Source organism: Urocitellus parryii, chromosome 10 (assembly GCF_045843805.1).
Source record: "Urocitellus parryii isolate mUroPar1 chromosome 10, mUroPar1.hap1, whole genome shotgun sequence".
Classification (NCBI taxonomy): domain Eukaryota; kingdom Metazoa; phylum Chordata; class Mammalia; order Rodentia; family Sciuridae; genus Urocitellus; species Urocitellus parryii.
In genome coordinates, this window is record NC_135540.1 from 106,239,484 (window position 1) to 106,252,505 (window position 13,022).

The following is a 13,022-nucleotide window of genomic DNA, read 5'->3' on the forward strand; positions in this document are numbered from 1 at the left end:
GGAAAGGTGAATGATGAGACTTAGATGAAATGGTGTTTACCAGGCATTTATTTGGGGCACTAATTCTTGAACTTGGCTACACATTGGGAAATATCAGTAATATTTACAAATGACACCGATGCTTGGGTCCCTCTCCTAGGTACTCTAACATAGTTGGTCTAGGGTACAGCATGAATACTAGGCACTTTTTAAACATTCAGATAATTTTAATGTATGGCCCAATTTTATAACTATAAATTTAGGAGAACTTTAAACCTATTTCACATATTGTATAAATTCCAGTTTAGAGGTTTGTGTAGCCCACTAATAAAATATTCCAGTGTGTATACTAAAGTTCATCACAGCATGTTGAAAAATATGCTGAGTGAAATAAGCCAGACAAAAAGAGCCAATACTGTATGATCCCCCTTATTTGAGTTAGTTAGAATAGTCAAATTCATAGAGACGGGGAGACAATGGAAGGCAGGGGCCATGAGGAATCTTGGTTCAATGGGTACAGAATTTCAGTTTGGGATTATGAAAAAGTTCTGGAAATGAATAGTAGTGGTGATTTCACAACATCATGTATGTATTCAGTTCTGCAAAATTGTACACTTAAAAATGGATAAATTTTGTTATGGGTATTTATTTTATTTTTTATAATATCTTTATTTTATTTTATGTGGTGCTGAGGATTGAACCCAGTGCCTCACACGTGCTAGGCAAGCATGCTACTGCTTAAGCCACAATACCAGCTGTTATGTGCATTTTAATACGAGAAAAATATTTTTTAAAAGCATGCCAGCGGGCAGTCCATGAACCTCCTTTCCCAGCTAAATTTAGAGCATTGATATCATAGGTGTTGTAGTAATGACTATGACAGTTTGTTTATGGGACTGGAAGGGGGCAGTCCTCATGCTTTTTTTCAAGGAAGACAGCACATGCACTTTGCTAACAACTATTAGCCACTATAAAACCTTACACAAGTGCGGAGAGGTGGGCATGGAGCTGGATCTGCAGTGTGCTGCTCTGAAAGCCCTTGTGGGTGGAGCCTTTATGTATGTATGTATGTATGTATTTTTCTGTGCTAGAGATTGAACCCAGGACCTTAAGCACTGTTGACAAGTGCTCTACCCTAATCCCTGTGTGGAACCTTTTGAAGCAGATTAGAGGTGAGTTTTGTTTACCCTATACCTTCAGACCTACACATACACACCAAATAAAGACATCAAAGCCATTATTTCTTATTAATTGACAGATTTATCGATAGTATGATTTGCATTTGACTTGGCAATGTTTGGGTGTTCCAAAGAATGAACTGAAGTGAAACATCTCTTTTTGATGCTATTTTTCATGAATAAAATGATGCCATTTATTAGTTTTGACTGGTGAAAAATGATGGATCATGGTGTCAAAGAATGGCCTTGCATTACTATAGTCCTGAGGTTTTGCCTTAGCAGAAGATAGGTGAGCTTCCCTGGCTTGTTGTCCCATGCAAACAGTTACATGATAAATTAAAATTGGATGAGTATAGCAAATTTATATTCACAATGTCTAAATTCCCAAAAAATGTCAAGTCCAAGAGATCTTGCCAAGGAACAAATAGTTCTTTGGCAAGCAGAAGACTCTAGAACTGCACTGTCTGAAATTGTGCCCTTCAAATGTGGCTAGTGCTACTGAGGGTTTTAATTTCCTGTAGCAAATGAATACAAAGGTGGTTTAACCCATTATGTCCCATATTCTCATATGTGGGCCTCCTATAAAACATAGATTGAACATCATTACCCTAAGTACATGTATAAAGACACGAATGGTATGACTGTACTTTGTGTACAACCAGAGAAATGAAAAATTGTGCTCTACATGTGTAGAACTGAAGTGCATTCTGCTGTCATCTATAACAAATTAGAATAAAGAAATAAATCTTTAAAAATGTAAACTGAACAATCCATGCACCACTTATGGTAACTTTGGAATAATTAATTCATTTTATTAAATTGATTAATCAAAAGCTTGGAACTTACCAAAGCAATACATGTTTATTCTTTTATAATTCTAGGCCAGAAATTCAAAACCAGTTTGACTGGGTCAACATCAGGTGTAAGCTGGGCCATTCTCCCTCTGGAGGCTCTAGGGGACAATCTGTTTCTTTGCCTTTCCCAGCTACTAGAGCAGCATTCCATGCATTCCTAGGCTAGAGGCCCCTTCTTCCATCTTCAGAGCTAGCAGCATGGCCACTGGCTTCAGTGACCACATTGCTTCCTTCTCTTCTGTAGTCAAATCTCTTTCTGTCTCCCTTCTGTGAGGACACTGCCAGTTACTTTTAAGGCCTACCCAAATAATCCAGGATAATCTCCCATCTCAAGATTCTTAGTTTAATTACATTTGCAAAGTCCCTTTTGCCAAATAAGGTCCAGGGATTAGGGTATGGATATATTTAGAGACCATTATTTAGTCTACTGCACTGAGAAACCAAATATTTAATTTAATTAGACCTACAGCTGGTGGCTATTATATTACCTTAGGAATCTTTATTTTTTATTTTATTTTATTATTTTAGTACTGGGGATTGAACCCAGGGGTGCTCTACACTGAGCTACATCCTCAGTATTTTTATTTTTTATTTTAAGATAGGGTCTCATTAAACTGCTGAGACTGGCCTCAAATTTACTATCCTCCTGCCTCAGCCTCCCAAGTCTGTGAAATTGCAGGCATGTACCACTAAGCCTGGCTTCCTCAGGAATCTTTTCCTGTGATATGGGGCTACATATTTCATCTTGTCTGATCAAGAAAAATGTTTTCCAAGGCACTACATTCTCCCACACTGGAAATAGTATTTTCATTTCTAAGAGTTTAAGTTCAATTCTGAAAGTTCAAGGTTAAAAGAACTGGGTGTCTTACTAATCTATGGAAATTGTGTCCCAAATTCCTTTTAAAAAGGACTTACATAGATATTTTTGAAGAGCACTATAGCATTAAACTCTGGTATTTTCTGCCAAAGACCATCTAGAGCTGTTATCCAATAAAGCTTCCTGTGGAGATGGAAATATTATAAATCTGTGCTGTCCAATCTGGTCACCAATAGCCACGTGGCTATTAAAATTTAAATTAAAAATTCAGTTCATTGGTACACTATCAAGGCTTACAATAAAGCCATAGTAATGGGGACAGTGTGGTGATGGTGTGAAGATACACAAATCACCTGATAGAACAGAATCAAGTTGAGAAATACATCTGCACACAAATTGTCACTTGATTTATAACAACTACAGAAGGGAAAGTGATTTTTTAAATTAACCTTGCTAGATCCATTGGCTGTCCACATAGAAAAAAAAAGTATCTGGACCTACCTCGACAAATAAAAAAGTTTTTCCTCAAAAGACATCATTAAAAGAATGAAATGATACATTAGTATAATTTTACACACTAAAACCAACATGTCCATAGTCATCACATTTATAATTTATCAAAATGTATCCATTTATGTTAGATTTCCTATCACTTTGTAGAATGTTTAGAATCTTTTAGAGCTTGTATCCTTCCTCATGCTGATAAAAAGTTGTTAACCTAATAAAATATATTTCTAAATTAAAAATAAAGAATGAGGGCTGGGGATGTGGCTCAAGCGGTAGCACGCTCGCCTGGCATGCGTGCTGCCTGGGTTCGATCCTCAGCACCACATACAAACAAAGATGTTGTGTCGGCCGAAAACTAAAAAGTAAATATTAAAAAGAAAATTCTCAATAAATAATGCTGCAGTAAACTTGGGAGAGGAGGTATCTTTAAAAAAATAAAAATAAAGAATGAAATGGAACTCAGAATGAGAGAGGATATAAGCAATATGTATGTGTGTATATATGTATATATACAGGGAGAAGAGAAAGGGGGTGAACAGGCAGGAAGAAACTCTTGGAGATGATAGATATGTTTATGGCAGAGATTAAGCTGATGGTTTCAAGGGTGTATCATTATCTCCAAACTCATCAAGTTGTGTACATACAACTATATTAGGTATATACAATTTAATGTAGTAATCATACCTCAATAAAGTGATTCTTTTAAAAAGACACTTGCAGCAGATAAACAACCTGTGATATATTCATCCAGTGGAATACTACTCAAAAATGAAAAGGAAGGCATTAATGATATGGATAAATCTCAATACAATGTGTTAAATGAGAGGAATGTTACAAAAAAAAAAAGAATGTGCTGTATGACTCCAGTTGTATGAAATTTTGAAACAGGCAAAACTGACCTACAGTGGTGGAAAAGATCAGCATACCAGTTGCCCTGGGAGAGTGGAAATAGGGGGCAGCATGAAAGACCTTCCAGGGTGATGGTATGGTACATATTTGATAGAAGTTTGGGTTACACAAGTAAGTGCATTTGTTGAACCTCAGCAAATGTTCACTAAAGATTTGTACACCTATTTCATGTACACTTTACACTGAAAGAAACCTTAGCTACTGATTTCAAGTGAAAAACATGCTAAAATATTTAGAAAGCTAAATATGTATTGCTATCTACATTTTAATTTGAAGTGCAACAACATTAAGCTGGATAGAGAAAAGAACTGTCATTAAGCAAGTTTTATAAAATATTAATTAAAGAATCTCTGTGGTGTTCTTTGGTTTTGTTTTTTGGTGTTTTTTGTTGTGATTTTTGTTTTGGTACTGGGAATTGAAACCAGGGTGCTTAACCACTGAGCCATATCCCCAGTCCCTTTTTATATTTTATTTAGAGACGGGGTCTCACTAAGTTGCTTAGGGCCTTGCTAAATTACTGAGGTTGGCTTTGAACTCACAATCCTCCTTCCTCAGCTTCCCAAGTGCTGGGATTACAGGCATGAGTCACCACACCCAGCTATGTAACATGTTTAAATGTGTTCACTGTGTGAAATTTTCTAAACTTTGCTCAATATTTGCTATTTTTTATAATCAAATGTTAGTAAAATACAAAAAAGACGATCTGAAAAGTGGGCAAAGATTTTAAAAGACACTTCATAAAGTTATTTCTAAATAGCAAATAAATAAAATGAGAAGGTGCTCAACTTTGTCAGTCACCAGGGAGAAGCAAGTTAAAATGACATGAGACTCAATTATCACCTACCAAAATGGTCAAAATTGAAAACCAAAAGATTGGACAAAGGGAATGATAGGAAGGGAGGAGAGATGGGAATAGGAAAACAGTATAATGAATCAGACATAACTTTCTTATGTTCATATCCAAATCACAACCAGTGAAACTCCACATCATGTACAACCCCAAGAATAGGAAGTTATATTCCACATATGTATGATAAGTCAAAATATATTCTACTGTCATGTATAACTAAAAAGAACAGATAAATTCTTTTTTAAAAAAAAAAATTTTAGGTGTAGATGAACACAACACAATGCCTTTATTTTTATGTGGTCCTGAGGATCGAACCCTGATCCCCCCCCCCCCCCCCCCCCCGTGCTAGGCGAGTTCTCTACTACTGAGCCACAATCTCAGCTCCAGATAAATTCTTTTTTAAAAAAAATGGAAAAACAAATGGTGATGAAAATGGTGAACATGTTGCTGGAAGGAGTATAAATAGACACAAACATTTTGGAAAACTTTAAAAATATCTACTAAATTTGAACATGATATATAACCTCTGATCCAAGAATTCCATTTCTAGGTTTATATCCAACAGAAATGCATTCATCATTCACTATGTTCATCAAAAGATATATTACAGTGTTTGTTACACTTTATTTGGCACTGGGGATTGAACCCAGGGGTACTTTTACAACTGAGTTACACCCCCATCCCTTTTTATTTTGAGATACATTTTTGTTAAGTTGCTTTAGGGCCTCCTAAATTGCTGAGGCTGTCTTTGAACTTGCCTTTCTCCTGCCTTAGCCTCCTGAGTTGCTGGGATTAGAGGCATGTGCCACTGTACCTGAAAGCAATGCTTTTAGTAGCTCCAAAATGTTGACTACTCCAAGAGGATCACTATCAAATTTGGCTAGATAAATCAATTTTATATTCACACAACGAAATCCAAGACAGGGTTTATATGAACAGACGATACTAAAAATAAATAAATAAATAAATAAATAAATAAATAGCATGAACCTCATGAACATAATAAATTAAACAAACCGAGAACAAAAGTATATTTGTTGAAATGGCTCCACTGACTTACTGTGCAAATGCAGGGATACTACCTATGCTCTAAAAAGTCAGGATAGTGGTCACCATTGAATAGAGGGGAGTGGTTAGTCCTGGGATGTAGTTGTGTTCTGTTGCATGAGCTAGCATGAGTGTGATTAGAATTTTAGCAGACTGCATTCATGACGGTGTACTTACATGTAGGTATGTTGTATTTTAATAAGAATCAGTCTCTGCTAGAATATGTAAGCAAAAAGGGGCCACAGAAGGATTGCACATTTGAAAGACTTGAGAAGGATTTGAGAAATGGAATCAGATTTGCATTGGGAAGATTAATAGAGGATGGCCAGAGAGGAGTATCTAAGCTGTTTATAGAAGTAACCCAGGCAAGCAATCACGAAGGCTTGAATTAAAGCAAGAGGGATAGGGATGAAAAGGGCTGAGCACACTGGATATTTAGAGAGTAAACAACAGGATTTGGATTGATAGATAATACCCCCCCCCTTTTTTAGCTCGAAAAATGAGAATGATAACAGTTCTACATTGTTGGGCCTCTTTTGATGATTTATCGAATTAAGGGAGTTTAGTAGTGATCCTTGTTTACTATATAAGGTATTGATGGAAAGCTTGAAGAGAAATACTTCAATATGACAAAGTTTAGGCGAGTCTGCCTTCCCCCAAGCACAGGTAAAAGCCACCTCCCTGATTAGGACTGGTCAGCACTGATCGCAGGATGGAAGGCCAAGGTTAGGAAGCAGTCAGGACAAGTCTGAATCTGGACGTGAATTAGGACTGAAGTACCAGGAGGGACTCCACTAGGTCTCCATTCGGGTGGCCAGGAGCACAGCAAACCAAAGGCCTGTGTTGACATTTCCTCTCCTCACCAGCTCTGCTAAGGGGTGGACTTACGGGAAGGGCGGGGATTCAGGCCTAGGGGTGGAGTCGCAGCCGGAAAAGTGGCCAATGGAGCGCGAGCTTCCCCGTTCTTAACCAATTACGTGCACCGAGGACCACTTCCACCGGTGATTGGTGGACGCGTCGCGCAGGATTCTCGCGAGCTGCAGGCGTGTGTCAAACTCTCGCGAGGGTGTGCGTCTTGTCCCAGTCCTGACCGCTTGGTCTTCCTCCTCCAGGTGTTTCCTTGGCTACGGTGCTTTGGACACGTGTCCTCTGGCTCCAGACGGTGAATCGAGAGCCTCGAGGAGAGGTGGGCGCAGCCAGGGTCAGTGACAAGCCGCCTCTCCTCAAAACATGGGCCTGAGGCCAAGGTGAGGCGCGGCCCGAGCTCGGGCTTTACCTGGCGTTCACCTGCCTTCTCTGCGGGGTCCCGAGAGACTCTGCTGCCACTTGGCGGAAGGAACCTGTAAGGAACCTGTAGTGTAGAGCCACCCGATTAGGCTGCACCAGGTACTACGCTCACTTCCGCTCTGAAAAGTTGCTGAGAGGAACATTTGAATGAAATTTTATGGGTGAGCTTGTGGTCCTATTGTTAACACTTTTAAACAATTTTTTTTTTTAGTTGTTGATAAGCCTTTATTTTATTTATATGGGGTGCTGAGAACCGAACCCAGTGCCTCACACATGCTGCCGCTGAGCCACAGCGCACTTTTTAGCGCTTGCAGTACAGTATATACTACCATGCTGATGGGGAGTCACTGCCTCAGTTATTTAATTGATGGCCTCCTGTTCCCATTCTCTTTCTAGCTCTTGCTTTCTCTGCCAAATAAAAGATGTTCAAGTGAGCTAAAGCCACTTATATTTTGAAGTGTCTTTCCAGTGCAATCAAAGTAGTCCTAATGCAGACTCCTTCAGTAAAGAAACAATATGTCAATATGTACTGAATTCTTACATTTGGCAAATAACTCAAAATCATTTCTAAGTATCTTATATGTAATACCCTAAGTATTAATATAAGATTGTGAAGGTTCATAAGAAAATAACAAGTGCTAATGAGGCTGGGAAGAAATTGGAACCTTTGTGCATTGCTAGTGGAAAAGTAAAGAAATGTAGCTGCTGTGAAAAAAGTTTCATAGTTCCTCAAAAAATTAAAAGAATTATGTAGTTCAACAATTTCAATTCCTGGTATATGCCCCAAAGAATTGAAATCAGGGATTCAAACAGATACACTAATTACCTAGTAACATTCACAATAGCCAGGGGAAAATGATCCAAATGTCTATCAACAATTGAATGGATAAACAAAATGTGGTGTACATGTAAGTGGAATATCATTTGGCCATGAAAAGGAGGAAAATTCTGATACATGGTGACCTGGGTAAACCTTAAGAACATACTCAGTAAAATAAGCCATTCAAATATGATTCCACTTATGTGAGATAACTTAGAATAGAAAAATTTATAGAGACAGCAAAATAGTGGTGGCTAGAGTTGGGGGAGGGAGAAATAAGGAGTTATTCTGTAATGATTAAAAATAATTTCTGTTGGGATAATGAAAAACTTCTAGAAATGAATCGTGGTGGTGGTTGCACAAAATTGTGAGTGTACACAGTGCCAAAAAATTGTATCCTTAAGTAGGTTTAAAGGATATATTTTATTTTCTGTGTATTAATACACACCAAAAATAAATAAATGAATAAATAAAACCCTAGTAAATACACTCTAAATCACATCCAATCACTGTAAAACTTTGCTTTTTTTTTTTTTTTTGTAGTTGTAGGTGGACATCATGCCTTTATTTTTTTTTATTTTTTTGTGTGGTGCTAAGGATCAAACCCAGTACCTCACACATGCTAGGCAAGCACTCTGCCACTGAGTAATAGCCCCAGCCCCAGCCCCTAAAACCTTGTTTTTAACCGATTGTGGCATGTGCATTTTACAGCCTCTAAGTGAAATATCTATTCAAAATTTGTAAGATGCTATTTTTTAACGTGTGTTTTTTCAACCACACTAAGCAGTATTTGCAGGATGAATTTGGGGAACAATACTTATGTTCCTAGGGACATAACCATACATATTATACAGACCAGAGACATCGATATCCATTTTCTTGTTATATATTTTGAAATAAATTATTTTGATATTTTCCTTTGAGATTCCCTATCTGTCAATACCAATAGAAAAAATTCCTAATTTCATCTGTTAATACCAATAGAAAAAAATCCTAATTTCATCTTAGCTCATTCTAAATATACAGCCCAGACAAGGGAGAGTTTATATGTTTTTAAGGTGTATTTTTATCATCTTAGTTTATTTGGAGGGGGGAGTATGCTGCCTACATATAATGAATGTACTTCCTATTCATTTGATAAGCAAGAAAATGCCAATTTATCCTTTTAAAGGTGGGAAAATAGAAAGCATTCAAGCTGAAATAGCATGGTGCCGAAGCCTTCATCAGCTCCAAAGATTATTTGTACTTTTTTTTGCTAAAGATTAATTGTGCTCTTCTGAAATTTTATTAATTTTTCATGTGTACCTTGGGAAATTAGAGGAACAGCTATTGCCAGGATAGATTATAATATTTCATCTGGCCACAATAGTGCTTTTAAAGCTAACTTTGTTAGGAGGTATGTGTGAAGATAACTACCTTCACCATAAAAAAAAAAATGGGTGCTTGTAATTTAAAGCAAAATAAATCATATTAAATAATGTAAAGTTAAATATATCTGCAAATGAGACACTTGAAATGTTAAATGCAGTCAGTAGTAACAAAAAGATGTCAAGAGCAAGTATTTTTGACTAGCACAAAAGATATAAAGAAGGTAGGCATAAACCAGGTATAGTCCCAGCAGCTCAGGAATCTAAGGAGGAAGATCACAAGTTCGAAGCCAGCTTGGGAGGACCTTGTCTCAAAATAAAAAATAAGAATAGCTGGAATAGGGGCTGGAGATGTGGCTCAGCGGTAGCTCGCTCGCCTAGCATGCGTGCGGCCCGGGTTCCATCCTCAGCACCACATACCAACAAAGATGTTGTGTCCGCCGAGAACTAAAAAAAATAAATAAATATTTAAAAAAAATTCTCTCTCTCTCCTCTCTCTCTCTCTCTCTCTCTCTCTCTCTCTCTCTCTCTCTCTCTCTCTCTCTCTCTCTCTCTCTCTCCTCTCTCTTTAAAAAAAAAAAGAATAGCTGGAATATAACTTAGTGGTATAGAACCCCTGGGTTGAATCCCCAGTTACACACACACACACACACACACACACACTACAAGGATAATATCCATGATAACCCATGAAGTGGTCACCCAGCCACCCACAAAAACCGTGAAAACACTGAGGGTCAAAAATTTTGCTGGGGTCATAAATTTTATTAGCTCAAATAGCCAACTAAATGATAAAAATGGCCAAAAAGTTAAACAAATAATTAAATTCATTCTGAAAGAAAATGTGTACATGAAGAAACTTTCTGGGAATATTATTTCTCATGCTGTTGTGGTTGATGATCTTGGGAGGCTTAACCAAAACTGCTACACATGGATCTGCCACTTGGGTATATATTCAGGACACAGTCCAACTGTTGGTCTTGGAGTAACAAGCTAGTGTCTTCAAATGTTTTTCACTAGCTTTCTAGATATGTAATTTAAACAACACAAAGCCGGTAGAACTGGTGTAACAGGGTGGAACATGGGACTAGATGCTTATTTATTTATTATGGTTCTAGGGATGTAACCCAGGGCTTTGCACATACCAGGTAAGCACTTTATGACTGGGTTCAATTCTTAGCACCAGCCCTCTTTCAGACAGAGTGTTGCTATTAAATTGTGCAGGTTGGTTTTGAACTTGAGACCCTCCTGTCTTAGCCTTCTGGGTAGCTGACATTACAGAGGTGTGCCAATACACCCCAGCTGCCCTAGATATCTATTAGGAAGACCCTAGCAAACTACCTCATGCATTGCTACTTTGTTTTCAAGGTAAGCTCATGTGAATGATCCTAGGCTACCTGCAGTCTGGGCACTTAAACTATATGGAAACATCTCAGAAGTAAGAGTAGCCATGTTTAAGCAGAAATATTCAGGTTTGTAATGAAACTTCTTTTTGAAGTCAAGGTAGTAGAAACAGGAATTTGATTCCATCAGCGAATATATTGAGGGCTGGGGCTGTAGCTTAATGGCAAAACACTTGTCTGGCACATGTAAGGCACTGAGTTTGATCCTTAGCACCACATAAAACAAACAAATAAAATAAAGGCATGCTATCCATCTACAACTACAAAAATAATAATTTTTTTTAAAAAAAGAATTTATTAAGAAAAAAGTGAACAGTTTAAGTAAAAATATGCTCTTCATTTTTACTTATCCCACCCCTGAAAAAAATCAGGACCTTATTTTAGTCACTTTTCAAAGCTTTCTAATCTCTATATAATCTGAAATGTCTTTTTAAATTTTTTGTTTAAAATGGTACTGGGGATGGAAGTCAGTGGTGCTTTTTTTGTTTATTTTACAGGATCTCACCAAGTTGCTGAGGCCACCCTGGTAATTATGATCTTTCCTGAGCCTGCAGAGCTGCTGGGAATAAAGGCATGCACCACTGTACCCAGCTCTAAATTTGTTTTAAATAGATTTTAACATATAAACTGTTCACATATGAAATTTGGTATGAAAGGTAGGCAAATAGAGGTCAATGTTGAATCCTACCTTCTTTATTTATGAGAATGAAATTTCACAGGTTGAGTTTTCATAAGGCATTACTGCAGTTCATATATACACACACTTCATCCACAAAAACGGACTGAGTTTTGACCTTCACATTTTCTTTATTATTGAGTGTACCTGGTCATACCCTAAGCTTCAGCTCTAAATGCATTTATTAAAGGGCAGCTTTACTAAATAAGTGAAAAATGGTTTCAGATAGATAGAATTCTGATAAGCCAAGAAAAAAATGCAAAAAGAATTTCAGGGGGCTGGGGTAGCTTAGTGGTAGATTGCTTGCACTTGTCTGGCACATGTGAGTCACTGGGTTCAATCCTTAGTACCACATAAAAACAAACGTATCCACCTATAATAAATTTTTTTTAATTAAAAATTTTTTTTCAATATGTTTGCCCTTAACTTTTAAGGAGCTATTTGAATCTCATGAGCTCTTCCTTCCCATAAGAATAAATTTTTGAGTTCAACAATTATGAATTTCTTTCAGAAATTTATATTCTTTGCCCCAATTTCCTTTTTGGTCTCTGCTATACTGGTGTTTAAGGGTTATCTCCTGTCATTATTAGTATTCTTGCAACCTATAATATAAAGGACTTAAGTAAGCCCTCTGGTATCTGACCAGTTTAGTTTTATTAGTTAAAATGCAAAACCTCCATAGCAATCATGGTTTATGGAAAAAAATTTAATTGTCTGTGTCACCTCTGGGATACTGCTGACCAAAGTTATATGGCCCACAAGGAAAAAATTATAATTACAATGTTTTTCCTATTATCTTGTTTCTATTACTAAAATCTTCTAACTTAGTATTTTATTTTTAAATGAAATTTGTTAAAAGCATACATAAAATGACATTCTAATAAACTATAAACTGACTTTTTTGATGTAGTTGCTTATTCTGCATTTTACCCACATGCTTATGTCATTATTAGTCTCAATTTTAAATTCACCACCCCACATGGCTTTTCAAAAATTGACCCATGAATAGATAAGCTCTACTTCTACCCTTCCATTGGTACTAATACAAATAGTCTGGGAGGTATTCTGGTGTGGTAGTTTTATTCCCATCAAAAACATTTGCAATCTTAAGCTTTCATTTTGTTAGTTACCTGTGGTTGCTATAACAAATTGCCATAAACTTGATGGGTTCAAACAAATTTATTCACTCCTTTCTGAAGATTAAAAGTCTGAAAGCCAAGTACATGTTGCCTCAGGAGGGTCAAGTGGAGAATGTTCCTTGCATCTTCTAGCTTCCGGTGGCTCCCTCACTCCAAGACCAGTATCTTCAAACATGTGTTTTGTCTTTA